This window comes from Lathyrus oleraceus, chromosome 4 (genome assembly GCF_024323335.1).
Source record: "Lathyrus oleraceus cultivar Zhongwan6 chromosome 4, CAAS_Psat_ZW6_1.0, whole genome shotgun sequence".
NCBI classification, from domain to species: Eukaryota; Viridiplantae; Streptophyta; class Magnoliopsida; order Fabales; family Fabaceae; genus Lathyrus; species Lathyrus oleraceus.
Window position 1 is genome coordinate 198,196,935 of NC_066582.1, and position 22,234 is coordinate 198,219,168.

The 22,234-nt window shown below is 35.4% G+C and overlaps 1 non-coding gene across 1 annotated transcript; it reads left to right on the plus strand.

Moving 5' to 3' along the window:
- The first annotated feature begins 5,605 nt into the window (after positions 1 to 5,605).
- Positions 5,606 to 5,712, plus strand: LOC127078000 (small nucleolar RNA R71). Its single transcript, XR_007787753.1, has one exon. It is a non-coding gene; the product is annotated as a small nucleolar RNA R71 (small nucleolar RNA).
- Positions 5,713 to 22,234: the final 16,522 nt, after the last annotated feature.

Below are 22,234 nucleotides of genomic sequence, written 5' to 3' on the forward strand. Positions count from 1 at the left end.
GGGTGGAAGGGCCAGGGCTGCCTCCACATGTAATGTCACTCCAGAACTTCTCAACGTCTCTACTCAGGAAATAGCTCATGGGGAGCTCAGATGAGGCATCATAAGTAGTCTGAAATCCAAATAAGTCACCGAAATGCTTGTGGTTAAAGGTGTACTCTATCCCAAACATCCTGAAATTAATGTAGTCACCATCACTAGCGTGACCAACATAGGGCTCGTAGTTCGGCGAGCTCAAGAACTCCAAAGTGAGGTTCCTGTAAGTCACATTCATCGCTTCAGTATACTCATCCCATTGCAGCTGACTGCACAAATGCCTGACACTAGGCTCAATGCCTAATGCTTCCATGCAGCTTGAATCAGGATATCTGGTGGGTAGCATTGGACGCTGGGAAAGCATGGTGTAGCGTTGCTCCTGTACTGAGTCACGAAAGATCATTGGCATAGTGTCGAAATTCTCCATCCTGAAAAGTTAGGTTAAAAATAGAGGACACCTGAAATCGCAAATATTGTAATTGTTAGTCTAAACATAAATATATATATATATATATATATATATATATATATATATATATATATATATATATATATATATATATATATATATATATATATATATATATATATATATATATATATATATATATATATATATATATATATATATATATATATATATATATATATATATATATATATATATATATATATATATATATATATATATATATATATATATATATATATATATATAATATGAAAATATAAATTGAAATAGTAAAAGTGAAGTAAAGGAAAAAGAAATCATGGGTTGCCTCCCATGCAGCGCTTTTTTAACTTCGTTAGCTTGACGATTTGATCTTTATATGTCAGAGGTAGGAGCGGGAGGGTCAATTAGATTATGGCCAGGGCATTCTGTGGGGATGTCACCTCCTTGATATTGCTTCAGTCTTTGTCCATTTACCACAAACGGATTACAGGAATTGTTCCGGATTTCAACTGCTTCAAATTTGAGGATTTTCGAAACCTTAAAGGGGCTTGTCCATCTCGAACGCAGCTTACCTGGAAAAAGTCATAATCTGGAATTAAAAAGGAGAACAGAGTCGCCTATATTAAAGTCCTTTTTCACAATCCTTTTGTCATACCATGATTTGGTTCTTTCTTTGTATATAATGGCATTCTTGTAAGCATTCTGGTGGAGTTCCTCCAATTTGTGGATATTGAGGATTCGCTTCTCGCCAGATGCTAGGTAATCCAAATTCAGGGTCTTGATGGCCTAATACACTTTGTGCTTAAGTTCAAAAGGTAAGTGGCATGACTTTCCATAGACTAACTGGTATGGTGTAGTTCCAGTAGGGGTTTTGTAAGCAGTTCTGTAAGCCCACAATGCTTCTGTTAGCTTTTCAGACCAATCTTTTCTGGATATTGAAACAGTTTTTTCCAAGATTTGCTTCATCTCTCTATTTGATACTTCCACTTGACCATTAGTCTGGGGATGATATGGTGTTGCTACTCTGTGTTTTACTCCATACTTTCTTAAGAGTTTATCGAATATCCTGGATATAAAATGTGATCCACCATCACCTATGACAAGTTGTAGTACTCCAAATCTGGGGAAAATATTGTTTTTAAACAACTTGATGACTACTCTTATGTCGTTAGTGGGTGAGGCTATAACTTCTATCCATTTGGACACATAGTCGACGGCTACCAAAATATACTTGTTTCCCATCGAAGATGGAAAAGGTCCCATGAAATTAATACCCCAAACATCAAATAATTCCACTTCTTGGATGTTTTTCAAAGGCATTTCGTCGCGTCTTGAGATGTTTCCAGCATGCTGGCACCGGTCACATTGGACAATATAAGTATGGACATCACGCCATAGTGTTGGCCAATAAAGACCAGCTTGAAGGATCTTAGCGTATGTCTTGGATGTGCTTGAATGTCCACCATAGAGTGAAGAGTGACAATGCTCTATGATATTTCTAACTTCTTCTTCTGAGATGCAACGTCGAAAGATGTTATTTGTTCCTCTTTTGAAAAGGAGTGGTTCGTCCCAATAGAAATGCTTACATCTTTAAAGAACTTCTTCTTTTGTTGATAATTGAGGTCAGGTGGTATGATATCAGCGGCTAGATAATTCACAAAATCAGCGTACCATGGTACTCTGCTAATCTCTGAAACTGTTCCAAGGTTGTCTCTATCAGGTTCAAGGGGAACGATATCTAACTTAGCTATCAATCTGTCATAGGAAAAATCCTCATTTATAGGTAAATGGTCTCGCTCCAAATGCTCTAGTCTGGAAAGATGGTCAGCAACTACATTTTTTGTTCCTTTTTTGTCTCGGATATCTAAGTCGAACTCTTGTAGCAAAAGGATCCATCGGAGTAACCTAGGTTTCGCATCCTTTTTACTTAGAAGGTAACGGATAGCTGCATGGTCTGTATAGACTATAATCTTAGATCCGACAAGATAAGACCTAAATTTATCAATTGCAAAAAATACAGCTAGGAGTTCCTTCTCCGTTGTCGTATAATTGAGTTGAGCGGTATCTAGGGTTCTACTAGCGTAATATATCACATGTAATTTCTTATTTTTTATTTGTCCTAAAATAGATCCTACGGCGAAATCGCTAGCATCACGCATTATTTCAAAAGGTTGAGTCCAATCCGGAGTTTGTAAAATGGGTGCTGAAATTAGCGCTTGTTTTAAATGATTAAAGGCTTCGATACATTTTTCATTGAAAATGAATTCAACGTCTTTCATCAGAAGGTTGGTCAGGGGTTTTGTTATTTTAAAGAGATCTTTGATAAAGTGTCGGTAAAAATCGGTGTGTCCAAGAAAACTTCGGACTTCTCTAACAGTCTTAGGAGGGTTAAGGTTTTCTATCACTTCTATCTTTGCTTTGTCGACCTCAATGCCTCTTTCAGATATTATATGTCCTAACACTATGCCTTCTTTAACCATAAAGTGGCACTTCTCCCAGTTTAATACAAGGTTAACTTCTACGCATCTTTCTAGGATTTTCTCAAGATTAATGAGGTAATTCTCAAAGTCAAACCCACATACCGATAAATCATCCATGAACACCTCCATAATTCCGTAGATATAATCTACGAAGATCGACATCATACAACATTGGAAAGTAGCTGGCGCACTGCAGAGTCCAAACGGCATTCGTCTGTAAGCAAACGTTTCGTAAGGACAAGTGAAGGTTGTTTTCTCTTAATCCTTGAGGTGTATGGGTATTTGGAAAGATCCAGAATATTCATCCAGATAACAAAAGTAAGAGTGTCTCGCAAGACGCTCAAGCATTTGATCTATGAATGGAAGGGGGAAATGGTATTTCCTAGTTGCCTTATTAAGTTTCCTATAGTCTATGCACATACTCCATCCGCCTTCTATACGTTTGGCCACATGCTCTTCCTTCTCGTTCTGCACGACTGTGATGCCTCCCTTTTTGGGTACATATGTACAGGACTTACCCATTTACTATCGGAGATCTGATAGATTATACCAGTTTCTAGCAGTTTAAGGACTTCCTTCTTCACCACCTCACTCATTACAAGGTTGATTCTTCTATGATGTTCTCTGAAAGGTTTTGAATCCTCCTCTAGTGAGATCCTGTGCATACACACGGATGGGCTTATACCTTTTAAATCAGAGATGTTGTATCCTAAGGTAGAGGGGTATCTTCGTAAAACATTCAAGAGTTGGTTTGTCTCGTCTTGGTTTAAGGTGGCACTAACTATTACTGGGTGGTTCATTTCTTTATCCAAAAACTCGTATCTTAGGTTCTTGGGCAATTCCTTAAGTTCTTGAGCTGGTTTTTGAGAGTTTGGTGAAAGGTCTGGAGTAAGGGCCAAACATTCGTTAGCGTGAGGTTCTGTTTCCTTTAGCTCGTCATCCTTTTCATCCGGGTTCAAAAATGGTTCGACCATAGGTTCTTCTTGATCAAATTCCCTTATGCATTCATCTATGACATCAATCGCGTAACATGCGTCTCCTATGATTGGTGCAATCAGGAACTTTGAAAGAATAAACTCTATCTTTTCATTTCCTACTTCGAAAGTTAATTTTCCTATTTTAACATCTATTATAGCTCCGACTGTTGATAAAAATGGTCTACCTAAAAGGATAGGGATATCGTCGTCTTCCTTGATATCCATGACCATAAAGTCTGTCGGGATATAAAGTTGACTGATCCTAACGGGGATGTCTTCTAATACGCCTACAGGACATCTTAGTTGGTTGTAATTCTCCTAAGTTTAACCTTTTACACACAGCTAAGGGCATTAAACTCACACTAGCGCCTAGGTCTAGGAAAGCTTTGTCGATCACATGACTCCCTAGAATGCAAGGTATAGAAAAACTCCCAGGGTCTTTCTCCTTCTTAGCAAGTTTATTCTCGGAAATAAAGTTGCATTCCAAGGGTTTGGGATCGTCAAGCCTACGCTTGTTGGTTAAGATGTCTTTGAGAAATTTGGCGTAAGATAGAATTTGGGTGATGGCTTCGGTGAAAGGAATCTCTACATGAAGCTTCTCTATTACTTTTATAAACTTTTGGTATTGGTTATCGATTTTGGTTTGTTTAAGTCTTTGCAGATATGGGATTGGTGGTTTGTACGGGGGTGGCGGTTTGTAAGTTTTATCCTTGGCTTCTCCTTCTTGGTCGATTTGTTTTTTGGGTTCCACTGGTTCCTCTCCTTGGTTGGTAGGTATATTTTCTTTAGAAGCTTTGGACTCGCTCATTGCTGGGTTATAAGGCCCTTCGTAAGCGGTCTCACTTCGTAATGCGATAGCGTTAGCTTGCCCTCGAGGGTTGAGTTGAGGTTGTCCAGGGAATTGTCCTCCAGGTGTAGTTTGCGGGGCTTGGTTTTGTGCTACCTGTGAGATCTGGGTTTCAAGCATCTTATTGTGAGTAATTATCTGATCAACTTTAGTCCTTAATTGCGTTCTCAGTTCGTTTACGTGAATGTTCTGGTTTAGGAATTCTTTATTTTGCTGAGTCTAGCCTGATATAAAGTTCTCCATGATCTTCTCAAGGTTAGTCTTCTAGGGCACAACTTGCATAGGTTGATTTGGTTTTTGGGCTTGAAAACCTTGTGGTCTTTGAGGTGCACAATTTTGGATAGGGTTATGGTTTTTATAGGAAAAATTTGGGTGATTCTTCCATCCAGGGTTGTAAGTGTTTGAAAATGGGTTACCTTGGGCGTAATTCACTTGGTCGGTGTTCAGGTCGTTCAAAAGGTTACATTCCGCCAATTCGTGTCCTTTAGATCCACAAAGTTCACACTCTGTATGGACTACCGCTGCGGTGTTAGAGTTTGTAGAAATATGTTCGACCTTAAGGGATAAAGCGTCCATTTTCGCTTGTATTATGTCCATAGAACGTATCTCATGTATTCCACCTTGGGTCTCCTTTTTCTCTACTGATTCTCATTCAATTCCCCATTGGTAATGGTTTTGGGCCATATCCTCAATTAGGTCACAAGCTTTAGGGTAAGGTTTGTTCATCAGCGCGCCACCAGCGGCAGCATCGATGCTCATCTTTGTGTTATAATGGAGTCCATTGTAGAAGGTATGAACGATCAGCCATTGTTCTAGGCCCTGGTGTGGAAAGACTCTTAACAGCTCCTTGTATCTCTCCCAAGCTTCAAAAAGTGATTCTCCTTGGTTTTGGGTAAATTTAGTTATTTGGTTTCGAAGAACAGTAGTCTTACTAGGGGGAAAATATCTAGCAAGGAATACTCTCCTAAGGTCTTCCCGGGTAGTTATTGAGTTAGCTGGAAGTGAATCTAACCATGAACATGCTCTATCTCTGAGGGAGAAAGGAAATAATCTTAAACGAATCGCATCAGGTGAAGCACCGTTGGATTTAAAGGTGTCGGCCAGTTGGATAAAGACTTTTAAATGTTGATTTGGGTTCTCAGTAGCGAGACTCGTGAATTGGTTCTGTTGCACTAATTGCAGTAAGGATGGTTTTAGTTCAAAATTGTTGGGAGGAATGAGGGGGTTTACTATACTAGAACTAGGTTCCTCGTCAGAGGGTTGGGCAAATTTCTTAAGAGGTCTCTGGTCGCGATTCTCGGCCATAACTTTCTTAATTTGGACGAGTAAGAGACGTGTACGAGTGTAACGTTCGGGTTCCTCTAAAGGATCTAATAAGTTTCCGGTACTACGGGTTCTTTGCATTTACTGGCTAATAATGCCTTAGTCTAGACGGTGTAACAACAGGGTACGAAATTTGACGAAGTTGGTCCCCGACAACGGCGCCAAAAACTTGATCGCTATATTCGCAGTGCACGAATCACGTCAGAGTAATATAAAAGAATATCGATCCCACAGAGACCAAATCGTCAATCTATCGATTACTATTGTTACGATGTTTATCTAAGGCGGTACAAAAGAGATATTGATGTTGCAAAATAACAGTAAATAAAGAAAATGATAAATACAGTGCAGATAAAGATAGGCTTGAATGTATTTCAGGTCAGTTAAACGATGCTTCGATTGTCTAAATAGAACTACTTATGGGGCAATATTTTCTACTCTTAAAAAGAATCCATTTAACCGGAATTGTCGCTTTCGCGTATTCAGAACAGAGTTTACCCTTAAATTAAGGCCTTTTATTATCACTTATAAAAGGTCCGCGGAACGCTAAAGTAGTAAACCTATTTTTAAGAAATAAGACTCGTAAGCTTAGTTGAAAAGTGGTTTTGATTCAGAAAGTTTACCCAAGGAGTTTCTTGATTTTAAATCTATCAACGCGTCCGAAAACAGTTTCAAAAATCGTTCTTCCTTAAAGTGATAAAAATTCCTAGTTAACTAAGTCAGGGTGCTTTCGCACTCCTTGAGTAGTTAAAATTAACTAAGTTTGTTTCAGAAAACTCGAATTAAAAATCAAAACAGCCCCTAAAGCATTTCTACAGATGCAATATGTGAAACATCTCTTTAACCGCGATCCTTACATTCTAACCTTTGAAAGATTTAGCCAGACATGGTAATACAAACAAAAATAAACGATGTTGAACATGATGAAAAGAAGTTTAGAATGTAAGGCGTGAAGAACAAGTAAAGCGTGTAAAACAATTAAAACGAGCAATAAAGATGATGGAGAGAAAATTAAATAAAGTAAAGACAATGGCAGGAAATTAAATAAAGTAAAGCATGACAAGGAATTAAATAAAGTAAAGCATGGCAAGGAATTAAATAAAGTAAAGCATGACAAGTAAAATAAATGGGCGATTAAATTAGAACCTGCTCCAAACGGAGGCTTTAAATCTGGTACAAGGAAGTAAATAAACCTTTGACTTTGAAAATAAAGATGACATCAAAATCAAGTGCTCCAACTTAATTTCACTAAGGTGCGATAACCCCTCGATGTGACAGATTACCGTTTTTACAGATGATATTATAGTCTTAGTGTTGTAAACTAAGTTGGATGATTTGGAAATGAACTAGAACGGCCTATTTATAGAGGAACTCGGCAACATGCAAAGACCAGGATGTCCTTCAACTTCTCTTTAGTGGGAATGTGGAATTCAAAGGTGGCGCCCGCCACCCCTCCATGGCGCCCGCCATGTGAGTAAATGGGGAAGTTCATGGGATCGTGGCAGTTTCCTCCTGGTTGTGGGCTGATGTGTCATGGCTTCTCCTATAGCGGGCGCCGTGCAGAACGCCGCGAGTACAATATTTGCCGAAAACCCTAATTTTTTGGTCTTTTTGCTTCGTTTCTTCTAAAAAGGTCCTGAAAGAGCTAAATACCTGAAAACAACACAAAAGAGAGCATAACACAAGCAAAATGATAATAAAGACCTAAAAAACATGTGAAATCCGAGCAAAAACACGGTGTGATTCTGTGTGATCAAGGATAAGGGTAAGCAAGTCTGTGAAAAATTTGAAGATAGCAAGAAAAGGCTCTGATTAGCCGAGGGACAAAGAGTTTGGGTTAGTGGAGCTTTACAAGGAGCTAATTTTGAGCTAGACTTCCGCAACGAAGAGTTGGATCGAGCGTCCCGAATCATCAAGGACCTTGAAAATACTGTCGAGAGGTTTAATGCCATGGAGAAAGAAGTGAAGGAAGATTACGAGGCCCAGATTCTCGAACTAAGGACCACTCTAAAAGAGTATAAGGACTTTCTAGCCAAGGAGCAACTAGAGAAAGAAAAGATTCACCGAAGCTTCATGCGTGAGCAGTTCAACCTTGGACGAGCTTGCGAGCAAATCAAGAACTTGAAGAGGGGAATCTATGACCAAGCCTATGTAGAGTTGCAAAACAACTGCAGACATTGGGAGGAGTGTTGCCATGGATTCGAAGCTGCCATTGTTCAAAGGGACGAAATCATCCATAATCTTCAATCCCTTTATGAAGAATGGAGGGACAAGTACACCAACATGACGGTATTAACTAACTATGCCCTTCAAGACTTTCCCGACAAGTTGAAGGAGGCGGATCTGATCATGTGCCCAGATAATACCCCCGAAGAGGTCTACCACTTCGTCAAGTTCTGCAAAAGAACAATGGCCGAACTCATCACCGACATTAAGGCTCTCCGCAAGTCTCAAGGGGTCACTTTTAGGGTGGATATCTAGTTGGTTTATTTGCTTCCATTACTTGTATTTTGCAACTTCTATGTATTGCAATCTATTTTCCCTTCTAAGGATGAATAAAAGTTATGATTTTTCTCTATTGTGTTTTCCTTTATTTATGATTGTGAACGTGAATCATCAAGTAGTTTTTGCAATGAATAAACATGAATAACTAAAAAGAGCTTTGCATTAACACAAAAAATTCATGCATCATCTGCATCTTTCGAAACACAAAAACATAAAAAAAACTCATCCATCCACCCTTTTTTCTGACCAGAACCACTCTCCAAAGCTGACTTTTCGGTACGATACACGAGGACATCGACAAGCTGTCATGAAGCAACTTCAAGAGAACCAAGTTGTCCTTCAGGAAGAAGTATCCCAGATGCGGTCCCAAATGCGGCAGTTGATGGAGACTATTCAAGCAGTCGCAAGAGGCCAAAAGGTTATGGCATAAATGCAAGAAGAAATGAACCAACGTGCCAATACTACCAATCCTCCTACCCCTCCAGCGATCGAGACTCCGACTCCAGTTCCTCAAGTTGATCCTCCAATTAACATTAATGCACCCGGCGGTGTTCCAAACAAAAATCCTCGTCCTCATGTTTTTGAGACAGACGACTAACACAATGCATTCTTCAGCCCAATGGATGCTTCTCAGGGTGACGCCTTCGGTTCAACAACCAACGAGATGGAGAGGAAGGTGAAGGCTATTGATGAAAAGCTCAAGGAAATGGGGAGCACTGGTGTTTTGGGCCTTGATGCGGTAGAAATGTGCTTGGTACTTGGGGTCATCATTCCAACCAAGTTCAAAGTTCCGGACTTTGAAAAATATAAGGGAAATAGCGACCCTAGGATGCACATTAGGGCATACTGCCGAAAGATGGCTGCCAATTCCAGCGATGATCAACTTTTAATGCATTTTTTCCAGGATTCCCTCTGAGGGGCATCTTTGGATTGGTACATGCAACTTGAGGGCAACCATATTCACACATGGAGGGAAATGGCTGAGGCATTCCTCAAGCACTATCAGTACAACACTGATATGGCACCTAATCGCACGCAGTTGCAAAATCTGACTCAGAGGTCTGAGGAGTCCTTCAAAGAGTATGCCCAACGGTGGAGGGAATTAGCTGCTAGGGTACAACCCCCATTTCTAGAAAGAGAACTGATAGACATGTTTATGGGAAACCTGCAAGGTCCGTACCTTGATAGAATGGTAGGAAGCACCTCTTCGGGCTTTTTCGACCTAGTCTTAGCCGGTGAAAGAATAGAAAATATGATTAAAATGGGAAATATCCAGAACTCTGCCAGTACTTCTAGTGCATCGAAGAAACCTTTTGTTCCCTACGGTAAAAAACGAGAAGGCGAGATTGTAAGACCCCAATTTTGACCCTAAGATCCCTCATGCAATTTGTCACACCCCAATTTTGACCCTGAATCGCTGATTCAATACATTCATCATAGATATTGCATGTCTACATAGCATACCATGCATTCCATACCCCATAGTGCCTAAAATATCAGTCGAAATAATTTTGGGATTTACAGATAAACCGGTTGAATCAATTATCAAATGTGTGTCAAAACAGCGGGCAAAAAATTTTCAAGATCGATCTTGCAGACGTCAATTTTATTAATCTACGGATCACGTAGTTTAACCTGGCGTGCTCGTTTTAATTTTCGACTACTTTTTCAGTTGCATTTCGGTTAGTCTGAGCCTTTTAACCGGCCAAAATTTATTTCAAAATTGGTTCAAACTTTGTATATTTCCGAGAAGTTTATTTTGTACTGATCATTTTGGTGCATTCAGTTTTCTTTTTCTAACATTTTTGCACTTGATTTTTTTAAATTTACTTTAATCCTTTTTATGTTTTTTTTTCCAAAATATAAAAAATATTAAATAGAAGTAAATAAGCACTCTTTTTTATCCACTGAAAATATATATACTGTTTTTTTATTTACTATTAATTTATTTCTTTAGTTTTATTACTGTTATATTTTACTATTAACATGTCACTTTATTTTAATATTAATTAGTAATTAGTAATGTTATGTCTTTGTATTATTACCTTATCATTTTTTAAGTAAAATTTTAATAATAAGAAAAGAAAGGGTAAATTGGATTTTTAGCAAAATCTAAGGTTACAGTATAAAAGAGAATGTTGTGCAAAGAAATAAAACGAATCCATAACATACACAGCCGCCACTTCAATTGTCTCTCTTTCTCGTGGACAGATCATACACCACCTTCAATACTCACATCACTTATCACACTTGTAAAACCACTTTATTACAACCTCATCCTGCTAGCTATTTTTCTCCAACCTTTCTTCACACCTTCATGTTCATAAGAAACTCACAAACAAAAACTTTCACAACTCCACATTCTTCTTCCATGTAAGAACCATAAATATTCACTCTTCTCCTTCACTATACACAAACATAACACACTCCCTTACCTCATAATAAATCTTTTATTCAGTCTTATCTCTTTTTTTTACTTTAGTATTATGTATTTTAATTTGTTGGATATACATTGTTTGCTTTTGTCTTGAAATTCTAATATTTTACTTGCTTTTGTTACTCATTATCTCTTTATTTTTATATATTCTTACGTTTCCATTTTTAATTATATTTTATTTTTTAGTTCTATATACCATATTAATACTTTTTTTTTTAGTTTTATAATAAACTAATTACTTTTAGTATTACAGATACTACATTCAGTTTTATACTACTAGTTTAATTTAATATAAATATTTGATGTTACTGTTTATATTTTAATATGTACCTACTTTATATAAGTTTAATATATGTACATGCCGTGCCGTTTCATTTTCGTTGTTTATACTAGTTAAAGTTTAATATATATACTATTATTTTTTTAGCTTTAATATATACTTCTATTATTTTTTTTAGCTTTAATATATACTTCTACTATTTTTTTTAGTTTAGATATATTGTAGTTAATATATACTTATATTTGTTTAGTTATAATCTTTTTTCAGTTATATGTCACTTCTTTTTTTTAGTTTTATATATATTTATAATGTGTTAATATTTGTTTTCATATTTTATTTTTTAACTCTATTTCGATTATATAGTAATGCAAATTTATTATAGACAACATTTGTGTCTGTTGTATTAGTTTTCTGTTTTTTTCAATTACTTTGAGTTAATATAAAATTTGTGCTACTGCTATAATAATATTTTGGTTGTCGTTGCCTTTTATTGTATTGCGATCTCGGAGTTAAAATTCAATTTGACTATCGAAAATTGTTTAGATGCATAAATTTTAGTGCTCAACTTCTTGTAGAGTGACTCATATAGGAGTCCACTTTAAGTTAGCTTAGAGCTAAATTCAGTTGCTTTTTCGATTTCGGTTTATTCCAGTCCATCGGCTTACTCTTGGGCCTTCTTACAATGAGCTTTTAAGCAATACCAACATAATTTTCAATAATTTCAAACCTTTGTACATTAATCATTATTAATCAAACTTCTTTTCTCAATAAAACGTAAAGAAAATGATTATCCTGGATGGAATATCCAGTTATAAACCCGAATATTAGGCTCAAGCTGAAAGAGCTTGCAAGCCGTAAATATTCGTCTTCTCTTCCACACTCCAATATTCAAATCTTTTTCTAAGTAAAATGTGAAGAAAAAGATTATCGTGGATGAAATATCCAGTTATAATCCCGAATATTGGGCTCAAGCTGTAAGAGCTTGTAAGCCATAAATATTCGTCTTCTCTCCAAAACACCTGTAAATATCTCAAACCATCTTCTTAATAAAATTTGAAGAAAAAGATTATCGTGGATGGAATATCCATTTATAATCCCGAATATTAGGCTCAAGCTGTAAGAGTTTGCAAGCCATAGATATTCGTCTTCCCTCCAAAACGTTCGTAAATATTCGAATCATTTTCTTAATAAAATTGGAAAGAAACAGATTGCCTGGGTGGAATGTCCAGACGTAGTCCCGAGTACTAGACCCAAGCTGTAAGACCTTGCAAGTCACAAGTATTCATCTTTCAAACTCCAAAATACTTAATTCATATCTTAACCTCTTTCAATAAAGATGGAAATGGAACATGGTGTATACCGTGCACTCCTGAGATTAAGATTCGAGGCGGATGCCTCGCCTATCTTAACTCTCGCCATCGTCTAAAATTGTCAATGCGGTTTCTTCAAACCCTTTCTCAATCAAACCTAAAAATACTTAATCTTTATTAAACACTTTTGCCAATAAAGATAGAAATGGAACATGGTGTATACCGTGCACTCCTGAAACTGGGATTCGAGATGGATATCTCGCGCATCCAAGTTCTCGTCATCACTTAAAATAAATCCAACCAATCAAACTCTTTCTCGCCGTTGTGCGACTAATCAAAGAACCTTTTTCATAAATGAAAGATATATTGTCTTAAGGTGACGCAAAACAATGTTTCGGCCACGATTGTTGAGTCGAGATAAGTGACGCTTTTCCGAATGTAGATTTATAAATCCGTTCGATGTGTGGTACGCGTCCACTCCTCATCTGTTTTGGGTAAAACAATGTTTTCGTCGATTAATACAGTATAGCTTTCGCTAAAATCGACCAACAAACAAACATTTTTCTACCCAGAACTACGTAAGCCTTGATTTCTCTTTTGAGATACGTAGGAGCAGGATTTATAAATCTTGTCAGGCCCACTAATAAAAAACTTAGGTTTAGCCCTTCGTCAAAAATCCAAAAACATTCTCTTCTCATCCTTTCTTTCTTTCCCACCTAATAATTCGAAAAGCCTAATATTTCAACTAACACTAACGCACACAACTAACCTAATGGTTCCCGTTAAGTACAACGGACGTGAGGGGTGCTAATACCTTCCCCTTGCGTAATCGACTCCCGAACCCTGATATTGGTTGCGATGACCATATCTTATCCTTTCTTTTAGAGGCTTTATCGATATTTCCCCTTTCCTTTTTAGGAATAAATAAAGTTCGGTGGCGACTCTGTTCAGTCCATCATTGTGAGCGTGCGATCGCGCTTCGCTTTAAAGTCGTATCCCCATTTTTCGAGGTGCGACATAATTTCATCATAAGCATTAGCATTGGGATCATACCTTAGCATCCTCCTTACCCCTCCTTCATTGGGTTTGTTTGGGGAGAGATCACCAAGCATTTTGTGATTGTATCATACTTGTATTTTATCATTTTAATAACCAAAATACCAAAAATATGTCTTTGCATTTGCCTAACTCTTTTGTAGGTAGGGCATGATCTCCATTGATCTATCAAGTTCATATCTAGGGCTTGAGACCCTCATGACAAAAAGCACAACCATGAATTGATTCAAGAATGGTTATGGGCATCATATATGATTTCTATTTATTCCTACATGTTATATTGGTCAAGTTTTCTTCAAGAGTTTGAGGGTAATTTGCCTTGGAAACCCTAGTTTGACTGGGTATCTTGAGTAACTTCTCCAACAAGCTATCTCACCAATTGATCAAATTTCTCAAGGGAAACTTCAAATTTCATCATCTTATGCATATATGATCCACCTTGAGCCTAAAAAGTCAAGATAATTGAAGGTTAGCAAGTTGGTTGATGGTGGTTGGCTAGATGATTCATCTGATCAAAACTGGGTCTCCCTAGACCCTATCTCCTAAAATTTTCACCAAATGAAAATGCTTCCATGAGAAAACTTACTCTAAATTACATTCCAAACAACTGTCATGTTGATACCTAGAGATATTTTTGCTTGGAAAAACATTTTCTATATTGAAACATTATAGGTCATTTTGTCTAAACCTTAATTTGAAAGTCAACTTCCCAAGGCCATAACTTACTCAATTTTTATGAGATGAAATATTTATAAGTTTCAAAATCAAATTCAAGATTTCTACTTAAACTTTTATGTTTGGAGTGAGAGCTAATTCAACTTTTATGAGCATGTGATATGAGGCTACATTATAGGTCCCTTTTGACCTATACCATTGAACAAATGATTTTTTCCAAACTTCAAAAAAGTATAACTCTATCATTTAAAATCAAAATGACATGAAATTTATGACCATTTTGAAGGTCTTGGAAAGAGATAAAACTTTTTTGAAGAAAAGTTTCTCATTTGAAGCTCACATAAAAAGTTAAGCAAGGTGGAAAATTGAGATATATAGCTTGACACTTAGAAAAAATTTTAACATGTTGAAATTTACAAACTTCCACCTCAAAATTCATCATGATACAAGCTTCAAATGGAAAAGTCTTGAACATGAAAGTTGTTCCTCTTGATCTATCCTTTCCAAAAAGTCCAACTTCATCCATTTTTGACAAGAATTGCTAGGGTTGTGGATGGCATGAACATGGTATCATCATTTGGCAAAGATCAAACTTCAAATCTTCACACACACTTGCCTTGCAATCCAAGTTAATTTTAGACTCTCTTACATTCATTTGTGGACCTTAAGCAATGATTTCATGGGTCTGTACACGCCCATGCACCCATGCATCATCAATTACCAATTTTGGAAAGTGAATTTGAAGGTGCAAATATCATGAGTTGCAGCTATAAATAGAGCCCTCTAGCATCAAAATTGAACACACATTCACGCCAGCTTTGATCCTAAACCCCTAACCCTTCCATTTGAGAGGATAAACCTGAGAATTTCATCTTGAAATTGAGTTTGAATCTCACTGTTTTGAGATTCAAAACTCCATGGATCCAAGACCTTTTGTGCATTTCATTCTACTCCTGCAAGCATTCTGAGTGAGATCAAGCATGAGCAAAGGCAAGAACAGTTGAATCCAGACCTACATTGAAGGTATTTTCCAGAAAATTTCATCTCTTCGATTCTCTCTCAATCTTGCTCAATTCTCTTGATTCTTTGATTGTCTGAAGTCCTACCAATGTAGGCAAGAAGATTGAGTTGCTTAGAGGTCAAATCGAAGCAACTCAGTTGACATACCTCAAATTTCAACTCCTAATATCTTTCTATATGTGATGAGTTAGTTAAAATTGAGGTGATATTTGTGATCTACATCATTTTTCCTTTCAGATCATGTCCTCCTTTTTTATTTATGATGTGGTGATGAATGGACCAGTCCGACCAAGGTCGCCTGAGAAGACGACCGGCGCTTTGCTCCGGTAGTGATGTGGCGTGGTCTTGAGCCATTAGATGAGTTCAATTTATTTTAATCATGAGCGTACGTTTTAATTACTAGGCGTGTGGACGTTTGACTCAGGCGCACCATGGAACGCGCGTTGGTGGCCACTTGATCTGCCGCCTCAATTAATGAGGGAGATCAAGTGGTCCACGTTTTTTTCTGATATATATTCTAATAGGTGAAGGAGAGTTAGGTTTCATCCAATTTTTAGAGAACTTGAGAAAGAGGCAATAGGAAAACCCTAGAGCTAGAAGAGGAGAGAAAAACCATTGGAGAAGAGCTTGCTTGCTGAAACTATAAGGTAAGGGGGGAGAAAAGGCTTTCACTATGGGTGTATTGCATGATAGGGTGGAGAAGAGAGACTCTTAATCTCATTAGGAATTGTGTAGATTCTATTATGATTTATTATTGTTGTGAGATAATATGAAAAATTGATGATTTATTGTGTTGTTAAGTGATTTTTGTGATTGAATTTGTGTGTGTATCGTTCTGTTTATGAGTATGTCGTTTTATGTCATTTTTGGAATTTTGAAACTTTGAGCATGGACATGAATTTGATGAAAGTGATGAATGAATTGTGTGTCTATTTATATGATTCATGATGTTAATGTGTTGGAAATTAACATGTTTAATATGATATAATTATTGTGTGCCAAATTCTGAGCCTCCAATGGTGAAAAAACGTAGAATTCTATATTTTACAGTGGTTCTACATTATGTTGCGAACTGGCGGTTGTCATATTCATGACGATCCACCCGTCACGACCAGACTGATTTGGTATACATACGGTTTTGATCATAACTTGAGTTTGGGGAATCAGATTAAGGCGCAGTTCGAAGCGTTGAAAAGCTAACGCGCAAAGCTACATTATGGTAGTGTCTTGTAAGCTGAATTTCCATGTTTGAATTATATATGTATGTCTTGAAGTGTGTGTAGAATTGTTTGACTTGTTGTATTTATTTAATGATGAATTGATGTTATAATGATTTAATATGATTGAATGTCATGCGGACATGCATTTGATGAGGTGATGTTATTTGGTGTTGTTTGTTAATTATCGTAGCATTGATCAATTGTTGTGTATTGAGTATAATGTTATGCATATTGTGGCGATTGCATGGTAATGATTTTGGAGATTTGTTTGGTGATTTTTTTTGTGATTATTTTGGTGATAAAGCATGTTGTTGAGAGTCATACATCATGGTGTACGGACTTCGGTCCAGTTTGGTGTGCTCTATTTCAGTGGTATGGATTCAAGAACGAGTAGCTGGTTCTAGATGGGAATCGGTGAAGCGTTACTTATGGTGATATTAGTGATTTTTGGTGTGCTATGGTCATATGATGGGGATTCATGAGCGAGTAGCTAGTTTCAGACGAGAATCGGTGAAGCATTACTTATGGTGATAATAACGATTTCGGTGTGCTGTTGTTATCTCATATTATTTGCACCAGCATTAAAAATGTGATAAATGTCATGTGATAGTGGTTTTTGTTAAAAAGTCGAAATGGCTAGAAATGGCCATGAAGATCTCGACTAATTTGACTTGTCGAAAATGAGTACTAATTATGGTCGAAATGGTAATTAGACAGAGATCATGGCGCTTATTGGTTTTTGGGACTTAGTGAAATTCAGAGGTTCCAATATACACTCTACGCAGTCAAATGAAGTGTACATGGATAGGATTAAACCGTTATTCAAGGACACGTGGAAACTTGTCAAAATCAAAGGTTACATGAAGCCGAAGACGTAACATGTGTTGTTTAGTCGATCGTTGTAGACAGAGACTGAAGTATGTATAAGAGTAAGGGGGCATATGCCTCATTGATATTCAATTAATATTCCATTCATATGCTAGTATATAATAATAATATATACAAAACAATATTATGCTTTATATGATAAATTTTCAAAAACTCAAATTCAATCGCATAGTTAAATGTGTTTTATATGTAATATCTATTAATATAAAATAGCTAGTATATTTTGAATATCTATTACATATAATTAATTATATTTTTAAGATAAGACAATTGATAATTATAAATTTTAATTAAAATTACTATATTATATTAATAATTTAATATATTATATTTTTATTCATAATTTTTATATTATAAGTTGTAATATTTATTATCAATAAACAAGATTTAGTATTGTCTCTAAAATTTTATTATATTAATAAATGATAAATATTATAACTTTGATTTGAATTTGAATCTGAAATCTCATAATTATATAACTCTATTAATTAATATTATTTTGTTTAAAAAATAATATTTATTTTTTAAAGTTAAATATACTTTACATACAAAATTAATATATTATTATAATTTTAAATATAATTTAATTAGTATGCATATTATTTTTAATAAAAAGATTACACTTACGTTTAATTATCTCACATTATCTCACAGATATAAATATTTTATCAAATATTTTATAAATAATATAAAAAGTGACATAATAATAATAATAATAAATAATTTAATATATGTACAATTAATTTTTACGTTATGAAAAAATATATAATAGGATTAAAGTTTAATTTAATTCATCCCTATAAAATCGATTTTGAAGATGAAGAGTGTCACTCTATATAAAGATTTTTGAATTTTTTTCAATAATATATAATATATATTGCCTCCGCATCTTAAATTTTATAACTTCATCCCTGATCGTAGACAATTAACTTAACATTAATATATATATTAAGTAATATTCACTTGAGTACGAGTTAAAAAAATCTTTAACCAGATGCAAATTGTCCCAACAGCTCTAAAAGTTTCAAAATCATACTCACCGTGTATCATCTTCACAATCATTGTATAAATTTGTATAGATCCATAATTATTCTAACATTAATTCTTCAATGTTAATTTAATATTTGTTGAACATGGGCCACCTAATGTTAATTCTACGCTATAATGGAGATTATAATCTTTGTATTATTGATGTATCTAGGCTAAATAATTTGGGTCATGAATCACAAGTTTTATTGAGGTTATACCTACCAACAGGCAATAACACAATAATGTATTATATACTTTAGATTAAAGACATTGACAAAAACAACAATCCTAATCTATGTTATGTCGTACAGATTATATTTCATGTCTCGTGATGTTTTCGACACAGAGACAATGTATGCTATTTAGCAATATCTTTGACCATATCGAATACTGATTATAAAGCTTGGTATTGTCATTACTGCGAAACTTCTTGATCAATCACAGATGATATATATTAAATGAACCTCATGTGACACACATTAGAGCTGAAAATAAATAAATGATCACGTGACCAAATTGACAGTCTATGTAAAGTAGTTATTTTTTTCATTCAATTTTACTTCTAATTTAAATTATTTTATTTATAATTTTGTCTCTATCATTCGAATAAATAACTTTTTTTTCGTTAAAACTATAATTGTATCGGTGATAGTATAATTTTAGTTTTTTTAAATACTGATATATAATCACTATCTGCAAGGTCCTCAACTGTTTCAATATCTACACGGGGTGAAAAAGTTGGATTAGGCGACCATTTTGCCACATTAGATTGAATTGTGTTCTATATTTTCACTTGAAAACCTATTTAAAATCAATTGTAAAGTCAGATATTCAAGCCTCGAAACTGTGGGTGAATAAAATGTTGGAAGTGAATAGTATTTTGATTGGATGAAGATATCAGTATCCAACTAAATTCGAGGGTATCGAGTGTTTGTTTAAAAATTATTAAATAAGAAAATACAATATTCTTATGCATGATTCTCTTTATTTTATTTTTTTTAAGAAATTGACTTTCACTTATGCTAGGAAGTCAAAAGTGTCAAATGTAATTTGTAAATCGAATAAAAATACGTTGATTGTCAGAACTTGTTTTCTCATGTTTGACCACTTTATTTGAAACAAATTTGAGGGTTATCTGTATGACAGTAAAATCTTCGGTCCTTAGTTCTACAAGTGGAAAAACTTCATTTAAGTTCACACATGCATGCTTTTTTCATACTCATACTAGAACATCTTATGGCCTAAGTGCCAAACTTCCATCATGTAAATTGGTCAAGAAATTCACAACTACTTTGTCTTCACAAATATTTCTTCTTGTCGAAATAGGACATCTCTAAAAAAATCATATCGATATTTAAAGCATATAAGCTCCCTGCAATAAGCTACGTCTTTTCCAAAGATATCCAAGCATACTTCACCATAAGCAGGACAAACCTCGTCAATATAAAATAAGAGAATCATAAAGTGATATCTAAGGATAATATGATACTCTATCAATGACATATGTTGGTCTAACTTAACAATATGAATGGCTAAGATAACCTCTTGAGCATATGATACTTGCAAATAATCAAAATTTACTTTCTTTCTTGTGGTCATGTCAAATATCAGAGTCAATACCATATATCTCATTGTCTTTCAATATATGATCTTGTAACATCTGAGATTAGGTCCTAAAAGCCATAAAAATCTTACGAGGAAACCTCTATTGTCGAGTATAAACACAATCCACCAATTCTAATAGGCAAAGAAGGCATCATCCACCAATTCTAAGAGGGACTATATTTTCTAACCACTCAACATACCTTGCAGTTCGTATGAATTTGTTTCTCAAAATCCTTTCAATCTCTTCTTTGATCTTCAATGTCACCTCTGGCGCAAATCTCCTTGGTGTCTGCTTCACTGGCTTCATATCAGGTAGAATTGACAGCTTTAATTTCACCAAATCTCGACTAAGTCATGGCATTTCTTTGTAATCCTAAGCAAAACAATCCTTGAATTCTTTAAGCAACTCAATCATATGTATTTTCAGGCTTGGATCAATCTTTGTACTTATGTATGTTGGCTTTTTTATTGTTTCATCCCCTAAATCGATCTCCTCTAAAGGGTATTAAGTTTGGATCTTCTTGGCCGAAACTGGTGGATATTTTTCAAATCCCAAAGGCTCATCATAATAGATGCAATCGACACTTTGGATTTATGATTTTCTCTCTCAATCACTATTGAATGCTTTATGTCTACCAACTTAGAAACATGATTTTCAACAATCTCCTTTAATTTATTATTTTTAATTGAATTGGCTTCGACAACCATTATTTTGTTGGAAATCGGCTTCTAAAGCCGCATTTATTCAATTTTCGACCATGTAGGCTGCAATTCGAGATAATGTGCTCAACTCAATCATCATTATCATCACCTATGAACCATCTAATAGTTATGGTGGCACCTTTGTCAAGCCCATCTCTCGTGATATGTGTTGGTTGATATTCTATTAAGTTGTTTGCCTTACTTTGGACTTGATGTTGCATCCTTGCTTGAATTAATGTTTTACTGCTAACGCATTGTTGTTGTGTTGCTAATGATGTGAATTGTACTGTTGCCAGTTGTGACATGTCAATTGGTTTGCTTCTATTTACTATGGCTTGCAAGGTTTGGTATATGGCAAAAAATGCTATGGGTTGCTACAATGATTTGCGATGAATTATTATGTTTGGTAGTGAAATGCTATGATGAAAGTTATGAGTGCTTAGCCTGCTTTGACGTGTTGTGTGTGATCATGTTTGGAAATGTGGTATGTCATTGTAACTTGTTAACATGATGGTTTGGTTGGTTTGTAGGCTAGGGCTGTTAGAAATGTATGGTCATGCTTGAAATGTTGTTGTTTGAAATGTTATGCTATGTTGGTTTGTAGGGTATGCAAAAGTGGAATGATGGAATCAAGGCAAAAATGACTTGCACTTGAAGAAACAATGGGAAGAAAAAAATCGAAAGGATGTAAAACTTTGAAGATTGAAAAAGAAATGGGAATTAGGGTTTAGGAGATGGTCAAAGTTGGTTAGTTAACTTTGGTCAACTGTTTGACCAAAAAGTCAATAGTTGACTAAAAGTCAACTTATGTAAAAATATATATTTTTTTGGATGAAATGACATGTAATGTAGTGTAATGATACTTTGTGATGTAATGGTGTAACGTTTTGAAAGGAATGGACTTGGATTGAATCATGATATGAATTTGAATAACACATGACTTAAATGAATGAATGGAATAAACCTTGAGTGGATGATCTAATGGATAATGCCATGCCATGAATTGAATCACGTGAACTTTGTAAGGTCATTGCATTAGACTTGAACCAATGAACACCAATCAAGCAAGAGATCATGGACATGTAAAACTTTGAATGAGTTCTTAACTAAGCAGCGAGATCATGAACATGTATGGCCTTGAATGAATTCATAATTAAGCCAATGAATCCCCCATAATGGAACCAATGAATCAGATGACACCTTAAACTTGAATGCACACACAATGGATGATAGTGCCACAATCAAAAACTAGGTTTTGGGGGGTTTGGTTTGCCTTGATGTTGCTTACACCCAACACCAATGAATTAGGGTTTCCATTATGCTCCATGATAAAGACAACCAAGGTGAAGGGTTCACCAATAAAAGCATGTCATGTAAGAACCCTATCTTAGGA